Raw genomic sequence first — 6,450 nt, 5'->3', positions numbered from 1 at the left:
GATTGGAGTCCGGAAGGGGAATAGGACTAAATATCTATGATGTGACTATCATCAACTTGTACGCCCCTTCAGGAAGTTCTCATCGAGCTGACAGGGCACGTTTCTTCAAAGATGACTTGATATACTTGTTAAGGAAATCGCCAAGACAGTTATTACTTGGAGGTGATTTTAATTGTGTTTTAAATCGAAAAGATCAGTTACCAAATTTTAATTTCTCAAGTGAACTAAAACAATTAGTTACTGGTTTAGAATTAAAGGATATATGGGAAATCAAACACCCCTCCACTGTTGAGTTCACTTATGTTACAGCAACATCACGTACCAGGATTGATAGACTATATATTTCTAAAAATCTTGTAACTTCCGTGACAAAAGTAGAAACCATTCCTACGTACTTTTCTGACCATTCAAGTGTCTTAGCTTGCATAAATCTAACAAGACAGCCGGTTCGCCGATTCAAGAATCAGTGGAATTTGAACACTTCCTTGTTAGTAAATCATGATTTAGAAGATCTGATTAAAGAAACATGGGCAATATGCCTGCGAGCCCGTAGTAGATATGCCACTGCTATTGACTGGTGGGTTAAGATGGCAAAGCCAAAGTTGAGGAACGTTCTTATTCAATACAGAGCGCAAGGGAAATGAAATGCACTATAGAGTATTACTATTCCGTTTTGAGAGATCTATATGATCAAGTCTCAGCAGGTTCCTCACTTCGGATAGCAGACATCAAGAAAGTCAAAGCCAAGTTACTTAATATCGAGAGAAGTCAAATGGAAGGGTTGAAAATAAAATCGAAGGCAAATTCGGTGTCAGAAGATGAAACTACTTCCCTATATCATTTAGTGAAGCATACGAAAAACGGGAGAAGGACTTTTATTCAAGAAATTCGAACAAAACACGATACGATTCTCAGAACCCAGCAGGATATCATGGACGAGATATATCGCTATTATTGCGAGCTATATTCTATACATCAAAGTAGTGATGCTTCCTTGGAAGAATTCCTTGAGATCCTAGCCCCACAGCTGACAGAAGATGACAACGAAAATTTTCTCGAGGTTGTCAGTGAAGAAGACGTGTATGAGACTCTGTGCGCCTCACCACCACAAAAATCCGCAGGACCGGATGGTCTGCCAGCAGAGTTTTACATCCGTTACTGGCCAATAGTAGGTGAGAAAATCACGGACATTGTAAATGAGGTTATTCAGGGTAAAATGATTCCGGCTGAGTTTAAGGAGAGTAAAATTGTTCTGGTGCCAAAAAATAATGGAAACAAAGATTTAAATAATTTTCGTCCAATTTCACTGCTGAATTCTGATTATAAAGTAATAGCTAGAATAATAAACAAGGGAATTTCATGCCTTACAGATAAAATTATTAGTCAACATCAGAACTGTGCGCAAGGCAGAACCAATTTTCAAAATCTAGCGGAATTCAGAGATATCATTACAATAACTTCTGTAACAAACATAAAGTGTGCTTTATTGTTTTTAGATTTTTATAAAGCGTTCGATGTAGTAAACCATGAATATCTTCTACAGACATTGAAGAAAATAGGTTTCAACGATAGGGTCATACAGTTGATTAAGAACATAGCAACTGGAATAAATGCTAAAATAGCGGTGAATTGTCAACAATCCAAGCCAATGCAAATACAACGAGGCGTTCCTCAAGGAAGTCCTCTGCCCATGTCGCTCTTCGCCATTTCGCTGGAACCTTTCCTCCGACATGTCCATGCTACATTAAAAGGCTTAACATTATCAGGAAATAAAACAGTTATAAGAGCCTATGCTGACGATATAGGGGTCATTATAAGGGATAATGACGAGGTAACCACGCTAGCAACAGTGATTGATTCGTACTGTAGAGCATCTGGAGCCAATGCAAACGGAAAAAAAAGTAAGATGTTAAATCTCAGAGGTTTTGATAATGTCAACGTCGAGTGGGCAAAATTAGTCCGACAACATAAAACACTTGGGATCACCCTGACAGCATGCCCTATGAAAATGACGGCTTTAAATTGGAAAGTTGCAGCAGATAAAGTGCAAGGAGCCATTGTAGAGAATTTAACTCGATATATGAACCAAGTTCAAAGAACACAGTATATCAACTCATGCATCCTTGCTAAGGCTTATTATACTGCCCAGCTGTTTCCAGTACCGAGAATGATAGCGAGGAGAATAATGTCCAAAATCACAAACTTTTTGTGGAGAGGTGAAGTGTTCAGAGTACCTGCTAAAGTAGCCACTTTAGATCCTAAAAATGGTGGGCTAGGATTAACTGATATAACGGATAAAGCCTCTGCTCTTTTTATCAAAAGGCAAGTTAATTTAATAAGAGACTCGCGAGGAAGCATAACCAGCCAACTTTTCGAGATCATTAAACCTCCAAGCCTGCTTCCCCCGATTGACGTGCAGAATATCAACAGTCGCTTACAGCATGTGAGGTTTTCTATGTTGAGTTTAGTTACGGCAGTGTCGAACTCAGGCAGTCCCGACACTTAACATCGAGAGCCATAATGCGGGAACGAAAGAAAAGCGAAGGAAGAAACAAAATAGAACGACAATTTCCAAACATTGAGTGGACTGAGGTTTGGAAAAACATTAGTTCTAATGTGCTCACGTCTAATATAAAAACGTCATGGTACAAGACAGTTAACAACATAGTTAGCACCAATGAAAGACTGCACGCAATCGTACTCTGTGAAACAAATTTATGTCAACAATGCCATCCAGCTGACACAGTAATTCATAGATATACTTGCAGTGGTCACATGAATAGTTGGAAGTGGATCCGGGAGCAAATAGCTCTGATTACAAGAACATCCCCTGAGTATATATCGCCGTCATTGATACACAGGCCTGAAGCACGCTATTTCCCAGAAGCAAAAAATAACGCTGTGTACTGGTTGCTGGGAAATTTTGTTAACTAAGTCCTTAACAAATTAGGATCCGATAGCATCATAGAGTTCAAGGTACACATGCTGTGTGAGTTCCACAAAATTAGAAGCTATTCGAATCACAAGAAAAAGTTCAGTAATATGCTAAAAATTGTATTTGAAAGAATGGGCATTGGTTAATATAAAAAAAGAAGACTGTGTTGACAGTGATGTATTGTAGTTACCTTAAGGATACTATTTAAGATTTTACAGTATACACTCCTGGAAATGGAAAAAAGAACACATTGACACCGGTGTGTCAGACCCACCATACTTGCTCCGGACACTGCGAGAGGGCTGTACAAGCAATGATCACACGCACGGCACAGCGGACACACCAGGAACCGCGGTGTTGGCCGTCGAATGGCGCTAGCTGCGCAGCATTTGTGCACCGCCGCCGTCAGTGTCAGCCAGTTTGCCGTGGCATACGGGGCTCCATCGCAGTCTTTAACACTGGTAGCATGCCGCGACAGCGTGGACGTGAACCGTATGTGCAGTTGACGGACTTTGAGCGAGGGCGTATAGTGGGCATGCGGGAGGCCGGGTGGACGTACCGCCGAATTGCTCAACACGTGGGGCGTGAGGTCTCCACAGTACATCGATGTTGTCGCCAGTGGTCGGCGGAAGGTGCACGTGCCCGTCGATCTGGGACCGGACCGCAGCGACGCACGGATGCACGCCAAGACCGTAGGATCCTACGCAGTGCCGTAGGGGACCGCACCGCCACTTCCCAGCAAATTAGGGACACTGTTGCTCCTGGGGTATCGGCGAGGACCATTCGCAACCGTCTCCATGAAGCTGGGCTACGGTCCCGCACACCGTCAGGCCGTGTTCCGCTCACGCCCCAACATCGTGCAGCCCGCCTCCAGTGGTGTCGCGACAGGCGTGAATGGAGGGACGAATGGAGACGTGTCGTCTTCAGCGATGAGAGTCGCTTCTGCCTTGGTGCCAATGATGGTCGTATGCGTGTTTGGCGCCGTGCAGGTGAGCGCCACAATCAGGACTGCATACGACCGAGGCACACAGGGCCAACACCCGGCATCATGGTGTGGGGAGCGATCTCCTACACTGACCGTACACCACTGGTGATCGTCGAGGGGACACTGAATAGTGCACGGTACATCCAAACCGTCATCGAACCCATCGTTCTACCATTCCTAGACTGGCAAGGGAACTTACTGTTCCAACAGGACAATGCACGTCCGCATGTATCCCGTGCCACCCAACATGCTCTAGAAGGTGTAAGTCAACTACCCTGGCCAGCAAGATCTCCGGATCTGTCCCCCATTGAGCATGTTTGGGACTGGATGAAGCGTCGTCTCACGCGGTCTGCACGTCCAGCACGAACGCTGGTCCAACTGAGGCGCCAGGTGGAAATGGCATGGCAAGCCGTTCCACAGGACTACATCCAGCATCTCTACGATCGTCTCCATGGGAGAATAGCAGCCTGCATTGCTGCGAAAGGTGGATATACACTGTACTAGTGCCGACATTGTGCATGCTCTGTTGCCTGTGTCTATGTGCCTGTGGTTCTGTCAGTGTGATCATGTGATGTATCTGACCCCAGGAATGTGTCAATAAAGTTTCCCCTTCCTGGGACAAAGAATTCACGGTGTTCTTATTTCAATTTCCAGGAGTGTATTTATGATGTGTGCTTTTTCTGCTTCAGAGAGTAGTTTTTTGAAATTTATAAGCTAATGTACGGAACTTATGTGACATTGAGATTGTGTGTCTAATAGTGCCAAACACAAAACATTAAAGGTGCATTATTGGCTTCTACTAGAAATTTGGAAATAGACAGTTTTTATAGAAATGTCCTTATCGATTGGTTAAAATCATAAGATTCTATGTGATAAATGTAATATTCAATGGCTGGCACATTGCCCAGTTCACTTTTGCAGTGAAAGACTGATTATATAGATCTGACCACTTCAGATACATAGATTCAATTAATGTCCAGAAAGTGTAGTTGGAAGGCTAGTCAATTTTATTATATATCTCCTTTCCGCCATTCTCAAGTATTTCAGAAATTGTCTAATATGATTATTAAACTGCTTTATATTTAAAATTATCCCACCAACTTGCTAATATCCATCATAAAGAACTAATTATGCTTCTGTAAAGATTGCAGCTCATAATTCAAAGTGCAGATTTTACTTATTCAGGTTGAAGTTTGAATGTCTTTAAAAATTTTTTTCTTGATGTTTAATTTAATTATTTCTGGTAATTTAGTCAGTAGCACAATCTTCTGTTGTCTTTCCTTAATGTCAGTGTAACTGAAATGATCAAACCGTTTTGTTTAAATAACTTCATGTATGTATAACCTAGTATGTATTTGGAATGTGTAACATTGTTTTTTAGTAAAGGTTTTTATAAAAAAAAGTGGTCTAAGGCGCTGCAGTCATGAACTGTGCGGCTGGTCCCGGCGGAGGTTCGAGTCCTCCCTCGGGCATGGGTGTGTGTGTTTGTCCTTAGGATAATTTAGGTTAAGTAGTATGTAAGCTTAGGGACTGATGACCTTACCAGTTAAGTTCCATAAGATTTCACACACATTTGAACATTTTTTGCCGTGCTCTCTCTCGACCGTTTCCATGTGCTTTGCCGTACACAAACACCATCTCGGCTTGTTCCCGACAAGAATACCGGATCATTCTGCTGCTTACAGTACGCTGCATCAATCACACAGCTTGCAGCACACGAGGAACACATGGAACGTGGTCAGAGGAACTTTCATTCGTCAGCGCCTTCTTCCGTGGCAACGATGCATTTCCAGACACATGTTCATCGGACAGTTTTTCCTTCACTTCAAGTACGGAATCCGTCCATGCAGTATTCTCGTTCTACTAATTTTCACCCTGTATGGATACAGGGTGAATTATCTAAAAGTTGCATCGCAAAAGGAAAAAAAAATGCAGGAATGGAAAGTGCTATTGATACGCGGTTTTCACAGAATGGAATGGTAATCAGGGACTCGTATTGTTAGCCAATAAAAATATTGCAATAATACTTAGAAAGCGTATATTTTGTGCAAACATACACTTTCTTAAATGGAACAATGCCTATTGACACTAACAGACTAAAAATAGGATAAATTAAAATGTCAGTTGTAAGTGCTGCAGGATTCTAGTTAGTCGTTTACGAGATATTGTATTTTGAAAAGTTTCCACGCCGACACTTGTTTGTGCAATTCGACCTGCATGGTTGCTAAGTAGGATGTTGTTATGTTTGCTTACAGTCTGCTTGTCCGTTCCTTCAGCGCATTGTGACTTACTAGTCAATTAGTGTGTGGCAGTCCAAGCAATGGATCGTGAGTGGACGATGGGATTTACCAATGCAGAAAGAGCCGACATGCTCATGATGTATGAAGAGTATAAGAATAATTCAGGTCGTTCTTGTGCGGTGTATGCGGCAGCAAATCCCAATTGACGTCAACCATCTCAGCCATTATTTATCACCTTCTTTAATCAGTTACGTGTAACGCATAGACAACGTAACAGAAGGAAACAAGTG

Source organism: Schistocerca nitens, chromosome 7 (genome assembly GCF_023898315.1).
Source record: "Schistocerca nitens isolate TAMUIC-IGC-003100 chromosome 7, iqSchNite1.1, whole genome shotgun sequence".
In the NCBI taxonomy this organism is placed as follows: Eukaryota; Metazoa; Arthropoda; class Insecta; order Orthoptera; family Acrididae; genus Schistocerca; species Schistocerca nitens.
Note: the sequence above shows the minus strand (reverse complement) of the source record.